Here is a 25,023-nt window from a genome sequence, read left to right on the forward strand (position 1 = left end):
GTATGACCCCATGCCCTGTGACATACATATTATTAATACCCAACAATAAATTGCAGCAATTGCTCAAAACTTAAAAGAGCTGAGACCCTTTTGGAGAGAGTGTTACTTTATTATTGACACTACTTAAACTTGCTGGTGAAGGCAATAATAAAATACAAACTGATTTTTGTTAATATTTATTTATTTATTTAGTGGTACTAGGGGGTTGAAAGCAGGAATACTTTGCCACCGAGACACATCCCCAACCCTTTTTTTTTTTTTTTTTTACTTTTTGAAACAGGGTCTCCCTAAATTTCAGAGACTGGACTCAAACTTGTGATCCTCCTGCCTCAGCCTCCATAGTGGCTGGGGTTACAGGGATGCTTCATTGCTTAGGGTTGATTAGATCTCTTTCTGCTTTTTTTTTTTTTTTTTTAATTCCCAGGGGGATAATGTCTCCTTTATCATTGGCACTCTGAGCTTAAGGACTTCAGTTGCTCTTCTGTCCTTGCTATAATTTTCCTAAGCTCTCATTCCCATCTACCTGGCACCTAAAATTCTCTAGTTTATTTCACCGTGATGAAAGACTGTCGGAGGGCACTCACCTGGAGTTGTAGGTCATGGCCCTGGTAATTATATATAATTTATTTTTCTTGCGGTGTTGGGGATTGAACCCAGGGGGCGCTCTTCCACCGATTTACATCCTTCCGTCTCCCCATCCCAGAGGTTTTTTGGTCTGTGTGTGGGTTTTATTTTATTTATTTATTTATTTATTTATTTATGTGTGTGTGTGTGTGTGTGTTTTTTTTTTTTTTTTTTGGAGACTAGTCTTGCTCCTTAGCCGAGAGTAGCCTGGAACTTGTGATCCTTCTGCCTCAGCTATTAACAGGAGGGCGTCACCCTAGTGATAGCCTATATTTTAATCACCCTAGTGATAGTTTATACTTTAATCTGAAAGACTTTATCCGAGCCTAGCCTGGGAATATAGACATCCATTCTTCCATTCATTGATGCAACATGTTTAAAAATCCCACAATATGGGCCAATAAAGGTGGCGGGTGGAGCAGCAATTGACAGGCGGCATGGTGCGGACTGGGAGGTTATTCCCAGGGGACCCGCAGCTCTGCGAGGGGCTGGTGGATGGGGCGCTGGAGGCGACACGCTGGGGACGAGGGGGCTGTCGATCAAGCGTCTGAGAGCCTGCGTGTTCACGGCCAAGGCTCTGCGCGGCTTCACCACGGAGGTGGCTTCCACCGGCGCCGGTTACTCCGAATTCAAAGATTCATTTCCGCTGCCGTGGGAGACAATACAGAGGAAAGCGGCTCACCAGCCGGGAGAGGAGGAATGGGGAGATGAGAGATCCTCTGCAGCAAAGGCAGAACCACTTCTTCCTTACTAAACGGCCCCCACCCCCACCCCGTGTGGTGACTCTCTTCAGAGTCCTGCTTCCTGAGAGCGGCTTTGATAGGAAATGCAGCATGAATCTCCTTCGCATGAATTTCCTATTAATTAGCACACTACTTCCTCTCTGCCTAGACGCTGGCAAGAGTTTCCATGATCCGAGGTAACTGAACTCCTGCCAAACTGTCTGTCTTGCACCTGCTTTGCATAATGTGCCTTGTCTGAGGTTGGACTTGGGCAGAGCAACTGGTTCTGGGACACCGTACCCGGAGGAGAAGATTTTGTAAACTGCGGTATGTGAATGGTTGCTGCCAGGGAGCCAGAACAAATTCCAATAGGGTAAGGCTGGGAGCTGGATGAACTGAGCTCGCCTTTGTTTCATGCATCTTGGAACTGTTTTCTTTGGAGCCTGGGGAGGAGGGAGAGGCCAAGGAAAGTAGTTTAAATTAGGCAAGTCTTGAGAAGCCCTGTGCCCAGTCATTTCAAGTCAGTGTTGGGATAGCCTCTTTGACAAGGAGCATGGCCAAAGACAGAGGGTCAGGCTAATTATCATCTGAAAGAAGTGGCAGGGAATGGGGCACAGGCAGGCTCCCCATAGCTCCACCAGTTGGAAAAGAGAAGTCAAAGTAGAGTAACTAGCAATCATTCTACCTCCTCCTCATCATGAAGCACAACTACTTGAGAAATGTCGGTCGGTTGAGTCAACAGAGGCAAATAATGCCACTTGGGAACTACATGATATGGAGAAAATTCACCTTTCTGGACCTCAGTTTCTTCTTCTGAAATACTGATGGGTCTTTTTGATCTGTAAGGTCTCCCTCCTTGTGCTGAGACTATGGCTTTAAAGTTCAGTTCTGCCCTGGGTGGGAGATAAGGAGGGTGTAGTGGCAAAAGACCAGACCAGCTGATATGTAGAGAGTTCTCATCTGCATATATTATGAGAGCTGGTGAGCATGAGGGGCACTGGCTGTCACTTGTTCAGAAAGGGCTTATTTTTACATCTTACATTCAAGCAATCACATATTGGGTCTTTAAGAAGACCAATATATGGCCCTTGCTCTCGAGACATATCCATATAGATGATAAGTGAAAAGCAACTCAGGATTAAATAAAGTGCAGCCTCAGTACCCTCACAGGAAAGCATCACATGAAGAGGCGTTCGCTGAATGTTGGGGAGAACAGGTTCTCAGAATTCACAGAGTGACTGATCATAGTGTGCTGATTCATTGCACCAGAAACATACTACCAGCTAACATTTCTGGAGCTCTTTTGGGGAAAATAGAAGTGGCAGGAGTTTGAAAACTGGAATGAATAAAGCTAAGGTTATAGGGGGCTATGTCTTAGAACAAAGATGGGGAAAAAAAATTGTTCCTTAGCTACACACTGTGCCCTCTAAGATAGGTTGCCAGCAGGCCCACGGGCAGCCCCTCCAAGGCTGTGTGTTGCAATGAAGGGAACTAAATTGCAAGAGTTGCTAGATCAGTGCCCTCCTCTTGGGGCCCATACATCTGCTCACAGGACCAATTCTTCCCACCTCCCACAGCTTGGCTCAGTAAAGAGTCCCAATAAAGAAGGTGCAGGAAGTACAGTTCCTGTCCACAGGGACTCAACATTGCTGGCAAGTTGACCCTGGAGTCACTCCCCCATCTCTACAGGAACACGGAAGCAACCCTGCATCTCTGCCTCCCTGGATAACTGCTTCTTTTTTTCTCCTTCCCCATGGCCATCTTATCAGGCCTATCTGCTGTTTCAGCCCCGGGAAATCTCATCTCCAGTGCTTGGGACACTGGGTTATCATTCTAATTCTCAAGGCAACATCTCGGTATCTGTCTCGCTTGGATCTCATCAGCTATGACCCAAGAAGGCCTATTCCTCCACCAGGTATGGGGAATGGCCAGTTTTCAGAGAAGGGAGTGTGGGACAGAATTTTTCCTCCAAGAAATCTCTGCTGCATTCCTGCTGCTATCAGAGTATGTCTGATTTTTTAATTACTTCTGTGCAAAGTAGTCTCCTCTCCTGCTAACCTGGGTTGAATGGTGCATTCCTGAGGACAAGAGCCACATCCCAGTGGTTCTGCATCCCAGACATGGTCATGAAACATGGGATATTTCTGATATTCCATAAACCTTTGTAAATGAAGGCAGTGAATGAGTTGTCACTCAGGGTCATCTGCAACAAAGAGGGGGCAGAAAATAGGGAAGTCAGGAAAGGCATAGAATGAGACTTTATCCGTGGTGCTCTGTCTCTCCTTAGCCCCTCAGAATACCCAAATCTGCTGTATGAAACTAATTTTCTTCACACACATTTCCTATTAATTAACACTGTTCTTCTTCAGCAGATGAGTTGGCTGGGGCCTGCAGAATCAGAGCAGTTGGCGTATTTGCCAAACCGTCCATCTTGTGCCTGCTTTGTAAAATGTCCTGTGTGGGTTGTCTAAGAAGTGACACTTGGCTTCTACTTTGACAGGAACATCTCAACCTTTGCTGATCCTTCCACATCACAGATTTTACTCTTGGCCTTCCCTAAGCCCAGTTTCAGGATCACTTTGCACTCATGAAGGAGCTTGACACCAGTGGGAGGAGTTATCTTTTGAGGCAGGGTTCTGTCCCATTCAGGGGTGACAACCACTAACCATTTAACAGCCACCCACCCTTCCCCATGCTTATTGGAGACTCTGTTTACAGAAAGTTGTCTTGTCATTCTAATGGAATAGACATCTATAAATGCCACAGTGGAAGGCTGAGTACCAAATTCTTCTCTCTCATCTTATCTGGGGAGTTGGTCTCCCCAGTTGCAGTTTTTTCTTATCTGAGGGAAAACTCATTTCAGTTCCTTGAAAGCAACTTTTTAACTCATTGCCTTAAGCATAATACTATGATTCACTTACTGAAGTTTGGATAACAGTTTTTTTTTTAATAGATTACAATACCAAAATTTCTCTTGATTTAAAAACCAAATAAATCAGCAGGGTATAGTGGCACTCGCATGTAATCCCTGTGGTTTGGAGGCTGAGGCAGGAGGATCTCCAGTTCAAAACCAGCCTCTGTAAAACCAGCGAGACCCTGTCTCAAAATAAAATATGAAAAAGGGTTGGTATGTGGTTCAATGGTTAAGCACCCCTGGATTCAATCCTTGGTACCAAATAAATAAATAAAAATAAAAACCAACAAATAAACCCCAATTTATAGACATTGTTCTTATTCTCCTTCATTCTGAAATAAAGCTAAGTATTTACTTGGATTCTTTATTTATCCTCCTGGAGAATGACCTGATTTGGGGCACTTAAGGAAGATGAGATCATTGTCAGGTGCTGAAATTCACACTGAGTTAGAAGGAGACCCATCCTGTGATTTTTTCAAGTGTATTTGGTTCTGATTACAAATGTATTTTTAAAGTTTCCTTAAAAAAAAAAAAAAAAAGCTCTTCATATTTATAAACAGTCTCTGGGAATTATGTAACACAATAGACTTTTTTTTTTTAAGATGTGTTGTGGATGGTAAAATTGTCAGAGTTTTCATAATTTTTGGCTATAAAAATCTGTGTGGACATGTGTTTTTTATTAAGATATAACCTCATACATCATCCACTCATAACACATTACTGACTCTGCTGCCCCTATTAGCAGCTGGAGAAAGAAATGGAAAGTTGAATTGAAAATGAATTTATGTATTCATTTAGCTTGGCTAATTAACTGCTGAAATAATGTCCCCGCTTCTTAATGGGCCCTCCACTTGATGGATAAGGCAGATGCCCCAGGACGAGGTGACAGCTCAAAAAGGCACCTGGCTTATGATAATGTTTGTCAAATACATGACAGGAAAAAGCAGGTTGGAATGTTCTATCTGCCAACAAACTAGATGTTGCCAAGCCTGGAGGCAGTTGACTGACAGCCTGTTTAAACTGAGGCTGCTTACATAATAATAATACCATTTTTTAGTCTTGTGGATGCTAATGTATGCAAATTCACAGGCAATACACTCCTCCTCTAGACTCTTGTGGATATGAGGGCTAACTGAATACAGGGAAAGCTGGAGAACCCAGGGATGAAGTCTGAAACTTGACTGTACATGAGGTTAATTTTGTCTTTTGGGGGAGGGGGAAGGACAACTGATCCTATTGTTGCAGTTCCGCCCATTGTTAGCTTTCTGAGGCCACCTCTAGCTTGCAATGGTAATTTTTTTTTAATTGAATATCTTTTTAAAAATGAAATGATATACATTTCTGGTCTTTAAAAATCGGACTGGAGTTAATTTAGAGCAATTTTCTTCTCTTGGATATTACAAAGTTCATTGTATTAAGTTGGAATCATTCACCTTCCCAAGATTGTCGGAAAATGTGTGTTATGGTTTAGATTTGGTGTGTCCCAAAAGCTTGTGTGTGAGACAATGCAAGGAGGTTTAGAGGTGAGATGATTGAGTTTTGACAGCCTTCACTTAATCAGTGAATTAATCCCCTGATAGGGATTAACTAAATGGTAAGTGTAGTCAGGTAGGGTGTGACTGGGAGAGGTGGGTCATTGGGGGACATGCCTTTGGGGTATATATTTTGTACCTGAACAGTGGTGCACCCTCTCTGCTTCCTGGTGCAAAACCCTGAGCCGCTTTCCTCCACCAAGTCTTCCACCGTGATGTTTGGTCTCACTTCCAGCTTCAAGGAATGGAGCCAGCTGTCTGTGGACTGGAACCTCTGAAATGGTTAGTCCCAGAGTAAACCTTTCCTTCTCTAATTATATTCTTATCAGGTCTTTTTGGTTACAGTGGCAAAAACAAACAAACAAACAAAATAAATAAAAAACAAAAGCAAAACAAAGCAAAACAAAAAAAACCAAACAACCTACCTAACTGAAATGGTATGTAAAAGGTAAATATTGTCACTCTCACTTTGGGGTGGGGAAATCAAAGTACAGAGAAATGTTGGCCTTGGAGCAGCTGGCAGAATCCACCCCCTGATTTCTAGTTAGAGCATTTTTGAAAATATCTTCCTACCTAGATCACTAGTTAGGGAAGCCATAACACAACACTGACTATGCTGATCACTATGCTGGAGCTGGAGAAGGGATGTAGACCTCTCTCTCAGATGCTGTCAGGGAAGGGCAGCTCCCAGCCAACGAGCCTAGTTTTCAGGTATCTTCTTTCCTTTCTCAATTCTTTCTGTCAGTCACAGACAACATTGTTCACTAAGTTTCTAATCAGAGTTTTATCCCTCTCAGCTTTTTACTGCTTTCTGAATACAACAGAATATTAGACAGATGTGTTAGGGGACAAATAGATGAGGATGGTGGCAACAAGAGGTTAAGAGAATAATTCTATAGACTGGGTCCACTGTACTGATCCTCAAATGCTTTCTTTCCAAGAAGCAATTTACCTGTAACCTTGCCTGGCCTAACTGGACAGGATATGTCACATTCCTCAGCAAACTACCTGTTATCTGCAGGAGAAATGCAAATCACAGATAATGTTAATGGGAGGAACCCAGGAGATTCTGGTGACCAGATCCTGAAACTCGGGGAGATAAGGATAATTCCTCCTAACAATAAAATCTAAGAATGTATGGTATAGTATCCAATTAGAACTGGTCAGAATGGGCCAAGGTGACCTAGAATTGCCATGGCAGTGGGGACTTGAAAATCTGATGTCACCCTGCCTGGGTGGGACTGTCTGGAAATTTATTTGGGATCCCCAATAAAACTGGAATGCAGGAGAGGTAAATTGTTTCTCTCCTCTCTGAGAGGACCCACTCTCTTTTTCAGTGTCCCCTTTCCCTTTTCTTATCCTTTCAATAAACTCATTCTGTTATTCTAAGTGACATATCTGAAATCTTTCTTATTTGATTGCAAGAATTGGGATTTAAAGGGGGGTCTTCAAGCTGCCTCAGTTTCTCAGAAGGCCCCAGCTCTGTAACAGTACTGTAACAGCTTGTTTTAGTGCAATACCTAATACTGTGTGTGCAGGGCAATACCTGCATTTATTTCCTACCACATCCCCCTAAATGGGTCACATTATCCTCATTTTACAAATGAAGACCACAACACAATTAGGTTAAGTAACTTTTTCATGCAACTGGTAAGTGAAAGATCAGTGACTTGAATCTAAAGAGTTGGCTTGAAAAATCTGTGGTCTTACTACTTGTTCTTCCCATGTCCCTCCTGTTCTCAAGGAAATGATACTGTGGTTCACTATCCAATGGCCTTGAATCTTTCCACATATTTGCCTTCAGTTTATATAGGGATGTTTTGTAACATTGATTTCTTCTAAAATACTGAAACTCATGTCCTTCCGATAGATATTCTGATTTGATTGGCCTGGGTTGGTAGCCAGGGAAGGTTTTCAAAAGCTCTTTACATAATTCAAACATTGGGAGTTATTGTAGGATGTCAGAAATGAGATAAAACTCATTGTCACCAACTCTCTTGGAGTCCAGCTGATCCAGGATTCCCAGGGCTTCCCGTGTGGTGCTCATCACTCTTAGGACTACCTTTGTTATCAATCATATGCAATGGATCAGGTCAAGGGAAGGGCCCTTTTGTGGTGTTTCTTATTTTAACCACAATTTCCTTCATATTTATACTCAAACCTTGCCATGGATCCTAACTTATGGAGGGAGACAATGGTGCTACCTGTTGTCTTCCCTGGCTATTAATAAGGCTTTATCTTTTGATGTGGCATGAGGGGTTCAGTCTGGAACCTTTTAAGTGCCCCCATTATTTGTACCTCCATTATTTTGCTGGTGACCACAGTGCTCAGCTGAGGAAAGCCTTTCTAACTGCTGTTTAGGTCTCTTTTGAAGATTACTACAGGAAAAGTTCTCTTCCTTATGATAATGGTTTGCTGCTTCCAGTGGAGTGCTATGGATGTCCCAGTCTTTTCTATTCCCAGTTTTGACTTTGGCAGATCAGTTTATAAACTCACTAAGGGCAGACTACTTAATCTTAGAACTATTCTCTCCAATTATAACAGTGAATGAATTAGGTTGCTGTTTTAGTCCATTTTATTTTACTATAACAAAATACCGGAGACTGGCTAATGTATATAAAAAGGTTGATTTAGTTCATGTTTTTAGAGATTGAAAGTCCGAGATTAGGGAGCCCCATGTTCGGCCTCTGATTAAAGACTTCTGTCTACGTCATAGCACAGCAGACGGCATCATGGTGAGAGGAGAGAGCTGTCACAAGATAAGACAGGGATAACAGGGATTTATAGGTCTATGAAGTGTGCTGTTTTTCTTTTTATAACAACTTGCTTTTTCAGGAACAAATAGGACCCTTCAAGGACTATATTAATTCCCTCCAAGGATTATGCCCCTAATGGCCTAACAATTTTCTATTGCATCTCACCTCTTAAAGGTCATACCCCTTACCCCCATGCTAGAGTCCATCCGGCACATGAACCACAGGGAGACACACTTAAACATATCCAAATCATAGCAGATGCAATAATGTGGAACAGAAAACATGACAGAGACCGGAAGCCATTAGCTTAGAACCAGTAGTAATTTTAAGAGAAAATCGAATTCTGTAACTTTCATTCAGGCTGGTGAGGACAGGTATAGAAGGGAAGTATGAATTTGGTTTTTCTTTCTATTTTTTTTTCTACTTTTATCTCCAATCTGTCGGATTCCTCTTCTCTCCAGGCTAGAATTGGTAAGAACCAACAAGAAAATTGGTCAGTGGAGCAAGCAGAGTGCTCACCACCAAGCTTCTAAATCTCAGGGCCAGTATATTCTAAAAAGGAATGCAAAACAACTAGTTAATAGTGGATTTTTTTTTACAAAAAAGAGGATAGACAAATGGATTTTCTGGTCTTTCTTTTTATTTCTTTATTTAAGATCCTATGAAGTGCTGGGATGTAGCTCAGTGGTAGAGTGCTCACCTAGCATGTGCGAGGCCCTGGGTTCGATCCCTGGCACTACTCACATATCCACCCACATAAGACCCTGTGATGGTTCTCTGTTGTCTGGGGCCCATCTGTCGGATTCCTCTTCTCTCCAGTCCATGTCTCAGCTTGTTCTTTATCACAATCAACACTTGCCATGGCTGCAGAATGTGCCTTGCAGCCTCACACATATTTGTCTTGGCTTCAGATGTCCTTTCAGTCACACTGGCCTTCTCCCTTTGTCCATCTTTTATGACCCAGCTCAAGTCTCTCCTCTTCAATGAAGGATTTCCTGACACCTTCCCCCGTCATCTCCCGTTATTACTCATCAGACGATGCCCTCTTCGCCATTGTGTCTGAGTGCTGATAACACTGTCTCACAAATTCCTCCATAGATGACTAGTTTACCCTGTGGATCTTTGAACACCTGTGACTGCAGATAGAAAGGCCCTAGTGCCTAACCCTGATCTGGCACAGATATAGTGTGACTTTTGGCAAGACCCCAACATCTTTCTGCCTTAGTTTCTTCACCTATGAAATAAGGATATTAATAGGATTATAGAGGATCTAGATAAAAGAGGTGCTGCATATAATAATGCATAGGAATAAACAGAATGATTGATATGTGTGGTACATGACAACAACTTTTGTATCAGCCAACATAATTACTAATGCAGCACTTCTAATATGTTGGGTTCTAGCCTAAGGGATTTACATATTTACCTCATTGATCTTCTGTGTAACCCTATTAGGTAGTTACTATTACTATACCTATTTACAGATTAGAAAACTGATGTTGAGTAATTTCCCCAAGGTCACATAGTTTGTAAATGATAAAGATGAAATTTGAATCTAGGCAGTCCTGCACCAGAGCCCATACCATTTGAGTGATCAGTATATTTGAATTATTATTCAGCATAAATGTAAGTAAAATTTATGAACCAATCTCAGCATGGTAGCCAAGGGCCACTGGGTCAATCCACAGGGAATTGTGTACCTGGTCAGCTTTAATGGTCAGAGCTAAGCCTGAGGCCTACCTCCAGTCCCTTTCCTCACACATAGACCAGGACAAAGGCAAAGGAAGCCTCTTTCCATCTTCACAAAGGTTCCCATTTGTTTCCAAACAAGCAAGAAACTAAAAGCTTAGCATCCACAAAGGTTGTGTCCATTACCCTGACATAGAAACTGCTTAAGAAGGATGTTTGACAAGGAATAGAAAGTCAACTTAGTGGGGTAGGGAGAGGGAGCATGGGAGGAATAGATAGGACAGAGGGGTGGAAGGTAAAGGGAGGGGGCAGGGGGTTACAAGGATGGTGGAATGTGATGGACATCATTATCCAAAGTGCACGTATGAAGACATGGATTGGTGTGAACATACGTTATATACAGCCAGAGATATGAAACATTGTGCTCTATATATGTAACAAGAATTGCAATGCATTCCACTGTCATTTATTTTAAAAAATCAATTAAAAAAATAGAAAGTCAACTTACAAAAAAAAAAACAAACAAAAACAGAAAACTAAGTTTGTCCTCTTTGCCCAGTGAGCATTGCATGAGACAACGTGGCTTGTGGTATAGCAGGTGTTTGGCAAGCCCACTCACACTGGAAAGGGGAGAGGGCGCAAATCCAAACTGTCTTCCTGTTACCTTTCAGGATCTTGTGTTCCAGGTGGTGGTGAGTCCTCTCTAGAGCCATAGCACAACACTTCACCACTAGGGGGTGCCTAGACATTTCAGATGGCAACTAGGCAAGCAGTCCTTTCAGGATATGACCTTTCCAGCTGTCCTGAGCATAAATGTGGGGGAAATGCTGGTATAGGATGGAATGAAGTCAGCTTCAACCATTCTGAGAGATTCAGCAATCCTGTAGCCGACGCCTTCCCTCTCCCAGTGGCTCACCTAGCAGAGTCTCCCAACCCAGCACCCAGACACATCCTTAGATGGGCGGCTCCAAGGGAAGTTAGAGGAAGACAATGATCCAATTCCTGCTTGACATAGTCTGGATCTGTCTCATATATTTGTCCATGTCCTTTCCTGTTCCATCAAACAGGATTTCAGGTAAACCCAAAGTACAGCCCTTCTGGAAAATGAGAAACTGAGCCAGTACTAGGGTGAGACACAGGGGCCTGCATTTGTGGGAACCAGAGTGACAATTGACTTTCATTTTATGCCCAAGGCATCTATCTTGGATCCTCTTAATTCCATCCCTGACTTGCCATTGTGTTAGATACTCAGGAGCTTTGAAAAACATTGTTTTGTTTTCTGCTGCTGCTCTCTCTCTCTCTCTCTCTCTCTCTCTCTCTCTCTCTTTGGTACCAGGGATTGAACTAGGGGCGCTCTACGATTGAGCCACACCCCTAGCCCTATTTTGTATTTGATTTAGAGACAGGGTCTCACTGAATTGCTTGGCACCTCGCCCAATGCTGAGGCTGGCTTTGAACTCACACTTTTCCTGCCTCAACCTCTGGAGCGGCTGGCATTATAGTCGTGTGCCTCCTTGCCTGGGTCTGCTGCTTTTTTAACATCTCACTTCACATCCCTCCACCTGTGCCCTTCTAAACCCATATGTCTTCTTGTTCATTTCTGTTAAAGCATTGGTTGATAAGGAATAATATGGATTTCTTAATTAAGGGCATTTCGAATAAAAGTAGCTAACATTTATTCAGAGATTACTGTGTCAGGCACTCTTGAGAGTGCTTTGCAAGTATTGACTCAATTAATTCTCTCAGCCATATGGTGCAGAAGGTATCTATTGTACAGATAAGGTAATTAAGGCACAGAGAGGTTAAGAAAATTGCCCAAGATTCCCACAGTAGGTGGTAGAGCCACAATTTGATTCCAGAAGAGTCCATATCCCAGAACGTATACTCTGAATCCATATATGTTGCTTCAGGTACTAAAAAGCCTTCAGAGATCTGAAATACTGGACTGTGGCTTCCTAGGGGGCAAAATGGGGTTGTGATTTCTTAGTTTTAATGAGAGTCTCCAAGCAGGCTACTTGGCAGGCTGGCCATGACTGAGAGCTATTGACCCCTGGTATACATTAGAATAGATTCTTCTTCTGATGCTGAATAAATGGTTTGGCATCTTAATACTGACTTATTAAAACCCTAAAAACTGGACTTACTTGTATCTTATTCTAATCTGGTTGCCACCAGATTGTTGAGAATTCTAGGAGGGAGGAGCCACATCTTACCCATATTTCCATTTCCCATAGCTCTGACTCTCAGGCTTGCCATCTCACTAGATGTTGTTCTATTGGAATTCAACTCCTTTTGTCTTTATCTTGAATTATGGGCTGTGGCAAAGCTGCTTTACTGGAACAGGAAGATGACCACGTCCTGCCAATCATCAACCTTTCTTCCTCTTCCCCACTTTTGTACAGGGCCGGCATTTTTTCTTCATTCATATTTTACATGTGAGGGTTGGTTCTTTCTGATAACTGTAACAGAGAATATATCATGCATTTTTGGTTACATCTTTTGAATGTATACGAGTAAAACGGACTATAAAAATCTACCTTTCTTTTCTAGTTGATTGCTTTCAATCCAAATCCTATTATGTTATCTTAATCTATTTTATCTATCAATTTGAATGCTTTTCTCTTCCTCTTGCTTGCTTCCCTCTCCCTACTGTCCTTTTATGGGCATTGCAGATCTGTTCATTTGTCCTCCAACTGCTGATCCTCAACTTTCTGACAAGCTTCACTCCCAGTCCAAATATGATCTTAAAGATTGAGGTCCATTGACCAAATGCATAAATCCTGGGAATCTCCAGGACACAATTGTGTATCCTGAGCAACTGCGTCTCTGAATGTCCTAGATTCTTAGAGGAGGGTAGACTCTGCTTTAGAAAAAAAGATCAGTAGTATCCAGAACAATCTAGAACATTTAATCTGACATGGAGCAGGCATGAATCTCTGAACCAGGACACTGAGACAGAGATGGTCCTTTCCATGTTTGTGGGTGAAAAGGACTCATTTGCTGCATGTGGTTTTTCCAGGCCCTGCCTGCTATAGACATTCACATGGTCTTTTATCCCTTTCTGCCGCCGTGTGTCAAACACATTGAAAATAACTTTCTCCATATCACCCACCATATGGCTGTACCTGATCAACCCTGCAGCTCCTTTCTTTGTTCTGCATTCTCTCATCGTCTAAATCCCAGCACTTAATTAAGGGCTTTTCCTGAGTTCCTCTATAGAACTGGAATGTTTTTAGAATCTTTTTTGAAGTAAATGGCTTTGTGAGGATCTGAAAGACATGGGTAGTTTCCTACAGTTGTATGTTTTAAACAAAATTTGTCTTTTGTATTATTTTGGTATCTGTGAATCTGTTGCTTTATCCCCCAGATTCTCTCTGCATGATATTTTTCTCATTAAAGACACAGATCTAGGCTCCCTGATGTCTCCCTTCGGTATACGTCTGTGCTTGAGTCAACTGTGATGGTTAGCAGCCTGCTGAGGGTGAGGGTCTCCCAAAAAGAGACGTAGGAATTATCTACACTTTACAAAGATCCTTCAGTCTCTGGAAACAATTTGCCTTACTAATTAAGGCATGCATTCTGATATTCTGCAAAGGCTCATTCCCTAGACCTAGTTTTTGGGATATGGGTTCTAAAATTCTTTCTTTGCCATACTTATATAACTTTCCTTATTGTGCATCTGCAAACTCCCTTTGTGTGCCCTGGGATTTCAGGACCAAGGAATTTTCCACTATCTCCTCATACGCATTTTCCATGGACCGGCCTAACTCCTTTATTGCATTCCCTTTCTGTATCTTTTAGGCTTTGCCTGTGGTGTTTCACAAAATCTCCAACTGACTAAATTGAAAGTGGCTCATGTGAGAATGCTGGAGGAATGATTAAATGCATGGAAGCATTTAATAAATATTGCCTTGGAAAATGATCGTTTTTCTGACTTTCTCATGACAATGATGAACCTCTTTGAATATTTCTTTATGCTTATGAATAGATTATCAAAATGGATCAAGCATGTTTTTTTAATCTCAGTTCCTACTCATATTGACAAAACAGCTATTTTTAGTTTGCTAAGGAAATAGCTTCAATTGGGAAAGCTCACTTAAAAAAAAAAAAAGGAAAAGAAAAAGAATCCCTAACTGAAATATAATCAATTGGAAAAGGATTTTGATAAATTATTTTATTTTTCTTCTGTGAAACACAGAAAATAATGGGAATGGGAAATTGGAGAGGGTTGCTCATCAAAAAATGTTTTAAGAAATTTTCTGGCTTCTATTTCAGAAGGTTTCTGTTGACATTGCTAGCAAAGACAAATGAAGGAAAAGGAAATGTCGCTCATTAGTTGGTATTTTTCTGAAAGTCTGATTGATAATATTTTTATGTATTTTGGATAATCAAGGACAGAAAGCAATGTCACAGGATATGAGTTACTCCCCATGACGGTGAAGACTACAGTTGGTACATTGGTGCCTGTTATCCATCAGTTGTGCAGGGTGTCGCCACCTCCCTCCCACAACGCTTCCTTGACATCCCTTCCTCTGATTCTTCCACATGACTGACTCCTTGTTAGTAGGGCCTTTTCCTAAGATTTTTTTCCCCTGATAATCTAGTCATACTTTGCTTATATAAAGGAAAGTGCTAGAAGGGGGGATTTCAGGGCCTGGCTCAGACTTCCTCCTCCTTTGAAGGTTACGATAATGGCTTTATTCCAGACAGTTTATACTAGGCCTTGATATTCTATGCAAGTCACCAGTGGTCTTCCTTTTCTAGATTCTAAGGCAAAAAACCTATGTCACTGAGCCCAGTGGAAAAGTCATTCCATGCATTTTCCCTTCTCTCTCCCTTTCCCTCCCACCTCTCATCCCTGTTTAATGTTAATCTTTTTCTCATTCTCTTCGACCCTACTCTGTTCTTAGTTACTCTCCTTATATCAAAGAAGATAATATAAGGGGGACAAACGAATGTCAGTAGAGGGGGCAGAGAGAGAAGAGGGGAGGGGAGGGGAGGGGAGGGGGGATAGTAGAGGATAGGAAAGGCAGCAGAATACAACAGACACTAGTATGGCAATATGTAAATCAATGGATGTGTAACTGATGTGATTCTGCAATCTGTATATGGGGTAAAAATGGGAGCTCATAACCCACTTGAATCAAATTGTGAAATATGATATATCAAGAACTATGTAATGTTTTGAACAGCCAACAATAAAAAATTAAAAAAAAATGAGATAAGAGAAGTAAAAAAAAAAAAAGAAAAGTCATTCCATTTCATAGGACACTGGTGGTACTCCCAGTTGGGGTTGTTCTTCCAAGCCTCATTTAGCCCCTTTATGGGGAATGAGGGGAGGTGGGACGTCTGGCAATGAATTGTTATAGACAACCTCACAAATATGCTTTGCATTTTTAAAAACTATTATTATTTATTTTTTTATAGCCGTAGAAGTGGTAAGTTCGGACTATAAAATTTCAGGTAAAATATAAAGAATAAAATTAAAAACCCACCAAATGACAGAGCTATTAAATTTTCATGTCTTTCCTTCCATATCACATTTTGGGAAAAGGAAAATATAAACACTTGACCAAATATCTGTATCTATATGCATGTATATATCTACATGCACACACACCTTCATCTGTCTGTCTGTCTATCTATCTATCTATCTATCTATCTATCTATGATTTCTTTTACAAGACTGGAATCGTGTTCTACATACAATTTTGTATCCTGTTTTTTTCTCCTTAGCATTATATGGTGTCCATTTCCTAATGTTTTTAGATTGTTCTCAAAGACACTTTTTTTTTTTAGTTATAGGTGGACACAATATCCTTATTTTATTTTTATGTGGTGCTGAGGATGGAACCCAGTGCCTCACGCATGGTAGGAGAGTGCTCTACCTCTGAGCCACAATCCCAGCCCATCAAAGATATACTTTTTAATAGCTGAACAATAATTCAGATGTGAGTTGTTAAGGTGACTGCAACAAGGTTAATACAACTAGTCTCCCAATATTTAACATTTCAGTTATTTTACTGTTATAAAGCAATGATACATATTGTGTTCTTAGTTTCATTCCTTAGGGTAGATTTCTAGATGAATAATCTATGGGCCATGTGGTAGGAGAACTTCTGAGTATACTGCCCAGTTGCCTTGAGTGAGGTGGTTGCAATTTAAAATTCCATCCTCAGTGGAAGAGAGTCTCAGTCCTACTGTAATTTTATAAGCACTATTTGTGTGTTTATGTATGTATTTGCATGCATGTAAACATACCTTTTCAAATGGATAAAATGGGATAGATAAGAAGAGATGTTGCCTGTTTATAATTTGCTTGTTTTATAACTAGTGAAGTGAGTATCTTAATGATTAGCTATTGGCCTGAATTATATTCATTTCCCTACTGGATTTGTAAAGGCTGTTAAGAGATGTATCTTTTTTTTTTTCCTCCCTGCATATTCTTTCTTATCATAGGAGCTGAAAACTAAAACTAGCTTTGTACATTTAGGACTAGGCACTCCATATGTATTGAAATGAAATGTCAATCATAGAATGATTGTGACATTTCAGAACAAATCAGATCATAAAAGCAGAGCACATCGAAGCAGAAGGAGAGGCAGGGGATAGTCAGAAGCTGGCATAGCAAATGTGGTATTGTTGGAGAATTTGAGACTAAATAAAAAACATGAGAAGGGAAATTAATAACAGTTCCCTCAATTTCATTTGTTCTCTCCGATTCCAGTGAGTCCTTGTGTCATTAGCGAGGGGGCAGCTTCTAGGTACATAAACACCTGGAAAGCTCAGAACATGTCGTAAAGAGCATTTGCTCTGTACCAGCACTGGGTTTGAGCCAAGCATTTTACATTTAGGTTTCAAGCGACCTTAGTCAAAATTTAATCTTTTCTTAGTCTCAGTGCTATTAACTGCAACATGGGGATAATAATACCTACTTCACTGTGTGTCATGAGGGTGAAAAGAAAGGATTTATATAAGCCTGTAGCATAGTGTCTGGTACACTGTAGGAACCCAATAAATGGTAGTTGTAATTGTGATCACCCAGGATCAGGAAGGGTCATCTGCAGCCAGTATCTTGTGCTAAGCTCACTGTACCGTGTCTCTGTGTCATTTTTGGATAGGAAAGTTATGGTGAAATAAATTAAATTCCTTCTTCTCATTAATACCAATTTAACTATGTGGCCTGTTCCCTGGTTTATTTTACCACCCATCCCCATCATGTGTCAAGTGATGTTTTTTCTGAACCCAGATGGGAAGAAAAATGACCCTACTTAAGGAAATGCAATTAAAAAAAAAAACCCAATCAAGTATATATCAGGGTGTTTTACTCACCCTTAACTCATATTAGTCTCTGGGTATGAAAAATGGAATAGGATAATGGACAGGGACGAAGGACCCGGAGGTTTCTGATTCCAAAGTCTGTGCTTTAATTGAGCCCCATATTTCTTGTTGTCAATAGTATTGGGACTCTTGAACTCCTGCCTCTGGCTCCTAGAACATCTTTATTTCTATTCATTTTTCATTTCTTTCATGGTTTAAACTCCATTTTAGTAATATACATCATACACACATATATTACTTAGATATTAAAATTTGATATTAGAAGGATAGGATATTTTTCTCCCAGCTCCCCCTTTCTATTCTTTCTACCCTCAAGAGGCAAAACCCACGCGTCTGAATATTAGGTATATAATTGTTAGTTAAGGGATTTATCCAAGGGAACTCAAGAACAGAGACAAAATAAGATAATTTTTGACACATGCAATTCAAGTGCTTCCTAATGATAAATCACTGTTGAGACTGAAAGCAACCATCCATCCATGTGTCTTCTCTAGCCATTTCTTTACTTCTTCCTGCACTGCCTTGGTACTGTCCTTTCATGGAAGATGGTTAATAGTCCTTCCAGCTACTGCAGGAATGGGCTCCCAGGGTTGTCCCTGACCTGAGGTGGATCCTCCACCAGAGCCTGCCTGAGTGGGAGCCCTGAGCTGTGCTGGCACAGGCTGGCTCCCTGGCAGCCCTTTAGATCTCCCTCCTTCATGGTTTGGTGGGCCAGGAATCTGGTTGCCATGGCAACTTCAGCAGCCATTTCAGGCTGGAGGGAACATTCCCTAAGGCTCCTCTCCATCTGTGTGTCCTTGGCGATTTCCCTGCCTTGGTGAAGTAGGTGGGGAACCACTTCCTCCAGGGATCTCCCCCAGCTCACGGATGGTATATAAATGGGCAGGGGAGCTGTGTTGCCATGGCAGCAACTCCTCTAGTTCTTCCATTTGAATAAAGTCTGACTCAAGGGATCTGCCTGGTGCTCCCAACGGCAAAGTCAGCAAGGAACTGCATTATCATAATGGCTTCCACACCATCTTTCCAAGAGAAGGATTGGCTTTGTGGGGTGGCAGCTGGAGGCTGGGCAGGGAGTTTGGCTGGAGAGGCTCTCTTCCCAGGGATCCACTGTCATGGTAACATTCCCAATGGCAGGGACCAGGCAGGCCTCTCACCAGCTAGGCCCCAGGGCTGCCTTTTAGGTCTGTTCTTGTTCCACCATGTTCCCTTCCTTCTTTTTATCAAACCCCAGGAATTCTACTGGCATCTTCTTTCCTAATATTTTTGCAATCAATGTGTCAAAGCCTTTCCCCTACCTGAGATTCATTTTAGGATAGGATGTTGTCTTCTCCTGTGTTCACCTTCCCTACTGTTCACTAGCGTTCCACATCCCCCCCCCCTTTTGTCACAATATTTTCATTGGTGCATTATATTTACATATAATGGTGGGATTTGCTGTTACATATTTATACATGCACATGACAGAACGATATAATTTGGTCAATATCATTCCCCAGCATTTCCCCTTTCCCCTCCCTCCGGGCCCTTTCCTGTACTCTAATGATCTCCCTTTTATTTTCATGAGATCCCCTCCACCTTTTTTTTTTTAACTATTTACTCTCTAACTTCCACATGTAAGACACAACCCATGACTTTTTGAGTTTGGTTTATTTTGTTTAACATAATATTCTCAAGTACCGTTTGTTTTCCTACAAATGACGATTTTATTCTTCTTTATGGCTGAATAAAGCTTCATTGTGCATATTTACCACATTAAAATAAATTATTTATCCATTGACAGACACCTAAGCTGGTTCTATAGTTTGGCTATTGTAAATTGTGCTGCTCTAAACTGGTATGCATGTATTGCTGTAGAATGATGACTTTTTCATTCTTTTGGATAAATACTGAGGAGTGGCATAGCTGGGTCATACGGTGGTTCCATTCCTAGTCTTTTGAGGAAACTCCATACTGATTTCCATAGTGGTTGTACTAGCTTAGAATCCCACCAACAATGTAAAAGAGTTCCTTTCCCTCCCCATTCTCGCCAGATTTATTATTTGTATTTTTGATGACTACCATTGTAACTGGAGTGTGATGAAATCATAGTGTAGTTTGAATTTGCATTTCTTTAACCGATAAAGATGTTGAACAGTTTTTTTTTAATCTATTTATTGGCTATTTGTATTTCTTCTTTTGAGAAGTGCCTGTTTAGTTCATTTACCCATTTATGAATTGCAAGTTATTTTGGTGTTAAGTTTTTTGAATTCTTTTTATATTCTGGATTGTAATCCTGTGCCAGAAGATTAGCTAGCAAATATTTTCTCCCATTCTGTAGATTGTCTGCATTCTTGTTTTCTTTGCTCTGTAGAAGCTTTTTAATTTGATGCCATCCCTTTTATTAACTCTTGGTGTTGATTCTCAATGTTATTTAGAGGTACTAATTGAGGAAGTTGTTGCCTATGCCTATCTGCTGGAGTGTTGCCCCTACATTTTCTTCCAGGAGCTGCATAGTTTGTGGTCTAATTCCTATGACTTTGAGTTACTTTTGTGGAGGGTGAGACATAAGGGTCTTATCTCATTCTTCTAGACATGGATATCCAGTTTTTCCCAGAACCATTTGTTAAAAAGGCTGTCTTTTCTCCAACATGTTTTTAGCACCTCTGTCAAGGATCAGTTGACTGTATCTGTGTGGGTTTCCTCTGTCTTTTATTCTGTTTCATTGGTCTATGCATCTGTTTTTATGCCAGTACCATGCAATTTGTATTACTCTAGCTCTGTAATATAATTTGAAGACATGTATTCTGGTAACTCTAGTGTTGCTTTCTTGGCTTAGTATTTCTTTGGAAAAAAATCCCCTTTGAAAAATGAAATTTTGTAGGCAAGACAATGAGGATAAAGGAGAATCAGGAGACTAATTGCTCATGCAAATGCAGAGCCAATTCTGTAAGTTATGATCGTGAGGGCATCCTTTCTCTTTAACCTGCAAACCTTCTTCTTATTTCTGGATTTGGAATGAATAGGAATAAAGATGGCTGTGGTGTTCCAATATATGGGATTGAATCTTGTTCTAATCTATTCTTACCAGCTGAGAGACCACAGGTGAGCTACATGCTCCTTCTTGGTCTCTCTTATCTGTAGAAGGAAAATGTAAAATGCCTGCCTCAAGAAGTTGTGGTGAGACTCAAGAGAGATAATACACATGAAAGTGTTTTGTCAGTACCCAGACACTTGGTAATTTTCATCCCCATGGGAACTCTTAATTGATGGATTGATTTGGTTAGGCATTCAATGAATGAGTATGAAGCTCATTTTAATCCTTCCCTTCACGCAGTTTTTACAACCTGCATCGGTATCACTTTCTACAGTAGGATAACACCAGTTTCAAAATGTGATTTTTGGAGATTAAATGAGATAGAGCAGTCACAGGCAGAGAGTACCTGCTCAATTAATGGGGATTATCATTATTGATTGCCTACTATATTTTCTCACAGATGTGTCCTCTGGAGGCTTGAGTGAGTGAGTAGCTGTGACTGGGGCCTGTTTCCTTGTGTTCTCTACTAGTCTAAAAGGCTGAGACTTAGAGAAATAAGGCAGAACCATAAAATTCCCCCTGCAGCTAGTGACTATGCCCCAGGACCAGGAAAAAATTCTTTCAAAACCCCTTGAAACTCAATCATAGTTCAGCAACTTTGCCCTGAGTTTTGGAGCAGGGAACTATTGTTTGGCATAACTTCATTTTGTTGCCTCTTCTTCCTTCTTTGTGTCCTTCTGTCCACCTCAACCAAGAGTCAGGACCTCCTTAGTGACACCCTTAGAATTCTCACCCAGCCTGCAGCCTCTCAAGAGGTGCCATGGGCTCTCAGACCTTCTCAGTGTCCTCCCTTCCTCCTGGCTCACCTGACCCACCACAGGCGATTCCTTTCAAGTACAACTCAGCGTTCAGCAGCTTAATCAATAATTTATAGATAAGGCATTAAAAAGTAATGAACACTTAAAACACTGCCCCTCCCAGAAAATATTTTTGCATTTCAACTGGGGTTTTCAAAGGCTTCGCTCCTAACCCCTTGTGAAAGCTTTCATAACTACATCAGCCTGCGGGGACTGAGCCCTCCCCTCCCCGAACTACCACTAAACTTACAGCATTTCAGATTTAATTGTGCTTTAATTATTTCATGTGCTAGTCCGTTCTCCCCAGTGAGATTGTAAATTTCTTGAGGGAAGGATTTTCTTTCTTTCTTTCTTTTTTTTTTTAATAGCAGGGGTGTGTGGCATAAAAAGAACTCTCAGTAAAATTTTTACAATTGATTAATAATGGGCAGAATTTCTTCAACCAGGAAATGCCTTCTAACACATGGAGTTACATTTGGAAGGTTGAATTCTCCTAAACTCCTGATTGATTCTAACAACAACTATTTTGGGGATTCTGGCTCCATATACTTCCTCTTGAATAACCACAGTAGAATGATTCTATTTCAATGAGGATGTCATTTCAAGTGAGATAGCTTGAAGATAATTCTTAGGATGGCTTTGTATAAATTTACACTCAAAGAGACAGGACCTGTAAATATACTTTATTCAAAATGCCTAATTATTTCTGATAAACCACTGGATATCTTAGTTCCAGGAAGACCAGGTTTAAAATAGGTCCTATTAAAGGAAGTGATGCATAATGGAATTGCATCTTCCTTATTGATTGGATATTTTTAAGATGTGCCTTTTACTCAAAACCAAAGGACAGAAAATAAGAAAAGCATACACCAAAATAGTTGAGTCACAGAAAAACAGCAGGTAAAAGAAAATAAATGTTAAAATTAGCTAGGTTATCTCAGTTTGCCAAAAAGGTTTTTTTTTTCTTTTCTCCTCTCTGCAATGGAAAGGAGAGTTTTCTCCAGCCTTAAGACTCCTCCAGAGAAATGTTGCTGGTCTCTAGTTTCCTCAGGTATAAGTTAAGGAAATATTAATATCTCACAAGGTTTTATCAACTGTCACAAGGATATGTCAGGGTAGAGTTATTCTCAAAGGTAACATTCAATGCATCAAATTCCTTTTTCTGGTGGATAAATGAAAATGCCCTTTAAACGGCAGCACATTAGCTTACAAGGGTCAAAGGAACACCCTTTGTGATGCCAAGGAGCCTGGCTTTCCACTCAGGGCTATTTGCAGAATTGAGTTGTGCTCAGTTATATACTCAGATGAAAGCTACGTGAGGAGGACTCCAGGATTAGTTTTTCCTTCAAGAAATCACTAGAGGGAAAGTTGGGTACTTTGGGTCATCGGATGGAGACAGTAACTTGGAGAGAAGCAACATGGCCCCAGTTGCTTTGTTCCATGTTCAGAGGATGTGGGAATAGGGCATAAAGAGGTCTATCACTCTGCTCCTAGGTCCCCCTTCAGGACTGAGGCATTCGATTTCCTAGTTTCTGGGAGTGCTGGCTATTGAAAATTCACCACTAAGTCCTTCCCAGGCAATTGCCAACCGTTGAAGAGACCTGCCTTGCCTAAGCTCAGGCCCCCTCTCTGCAGGGAGCAGCCTCCCAGTGACTTGTTGATGGTGGGGGTCGGGGAGGAATCAAAACCCAGGTCCTTCCACAACTTGGGTGCTGAAGGGCCACCCTAGCTCTACTGCTCCCTGTGAGATGGCAACTGAGACCTTCTTTAAGATGGCACCACAGTTCTGCTTGTCCTTTCTCAAAAATGTTGTCTTCTGTCCCTCATGAACATTGATCCCAAGAGTACTCCCCACAAACTTCCTCACACAGATCTCCAACTTGGAGTCACCCAAACTTGGACAGAATATCTTTTAAATTTTGAACTAATATTGAGACATTTTACCAGCAATGTTTACCCTGGATGATAGAAACCCAGAATCTTAATATGTGAGAGGGCAATGGTAGCTGATATTTTAGGGAGGACTGAAACCCAGAGAGATTAGAGGACTGAGGCCATGAAGCAGATGCTACAGTCTGGTCAGGCCTGGAACCCGGGTGGAATGACTCCCAAGCCCTGTCCTGTCTGATATCTCCATGATAAGAAACAGGCAGCGGATAGCTGGTTGGAAAGTGATTTGCTCTCTTCAAAGAAGGAGTGATTAGAATGACTGAACCAATGAAGGGCCTACCCCATTTCTGAAAATCTGTTAGATTTGTGTTGAGAAGGGGCTGCATGGGTGCATGGTCCCATGGGTGCTGATCTTCCTCCATTTTTTTTCTTTTGATGTGATGGGGCTGTGTTATGAAGTAGATAATAAACGTAGAGATGAATGAGGAGCTGAAGAACCCTCTGGGCTTGGATAGCTCAGCTGGCCCCATAATAACAATCTTGGCAAGGAGGACAGCTGCTACAGTAACAGCAGTAAAGTCACCCTGAGCTCAGACAATCCGCAGAGTTAGTGTGTGTACAGGCATCCCAATGATTACACTCTTATTGTTTGGTTGGTTATTCTTACAAAATGTTTTACCGGCACTGATTCATTTTCCCCCAACACCACTCACTGTATTATTGCCTTCTTTTAGGAACTGGTTCTGAAGCTTTTCAGTTCAAGTATCCTGTGGCGCTTGCACATTGTTACTTTCCTTTCTGGAAAATTCCCCTTCGCTGATTCCTAACACAATGTTCATGGGTGGAATTGACTCCTGACACCCTCAGCCTCAGCCAAAAGAGAAGGTTTGGGTCCTGAATGACCTAAACCAATCAGCTACTCCCACCCATGTTGCCATGGTGACTGTCTCAGAGATTACCTTCTTATGACAGCCCCTGAAACAGTGCCCTCGGCTCAGTGATTAGTTTCAGGTCAGAGCGAGAATGCATTGGATCAGAGTGGAAAGGTTGATGGTTGGAGAAATGAAAGTTTTCCCTTCTCTTAAATGGAAAGATGTGGAGCTAGGGGGGTGTGGGACTGATGTATCCATCTATTCATCCTGTCTTAAAGGAGCCTGGCCTTAAGATGAAGCTAAGGCATAGAGGAAGGCAGAGTGAAGACAATTGCCAAGACTGAGTCCTGATCAAATAGCATCTGACCCTCCCCTTCCTCTGTGTTTTTCACTTACGCATGCTGTATCTTTTTTTGGTACAGTTTGAATTGGATTTTCTGTTTCTTGCAATCAAACACATGCCACTGCATAGATTTCTGAAAGGCCACCTCTTTCACATGGGACTCCTTCCTGGATAGTCCTAGTCAGAACTTCAGGAAGAGCAATTCCAAACAGAAAATAAAACTCTTTCCAAAAGGAAGTCAAAATATTAACTCAAAGAGCATCCAGGATGGATTTTATGCAGTTTTGATGCAGCTTAACCTGACGCTCAAGGCCTCTAATTAGAGGTGATGTGTATTGACTTGTCCAAATATTGAGTTTTCCTAAGTTAGTTTGTATTTGTGAGAACAAGGGAAATAAATCACATATATGGCTTAGGTGTAACCTTACAGTGCTGAATAAATGTTTTGCATCCTGTAAGTGCTTAGAAAA

Source organism: Marmota monax, unplaced genomic scaffold (genome assembly GCF_021218885.2).
Source record: "Marmota monax isolate L192 unplaced genomic scaffold, Marmota_monax_Labrador192_F-V1.1 WCK01_AAM20220418_F8-fsc00072, whole genome shotgun sequence".
NCBI lineage: Eukaryota > Metazoa > Chordata > Mammalia > Rodentia > Sciuridae > Marmota > Marmota monax.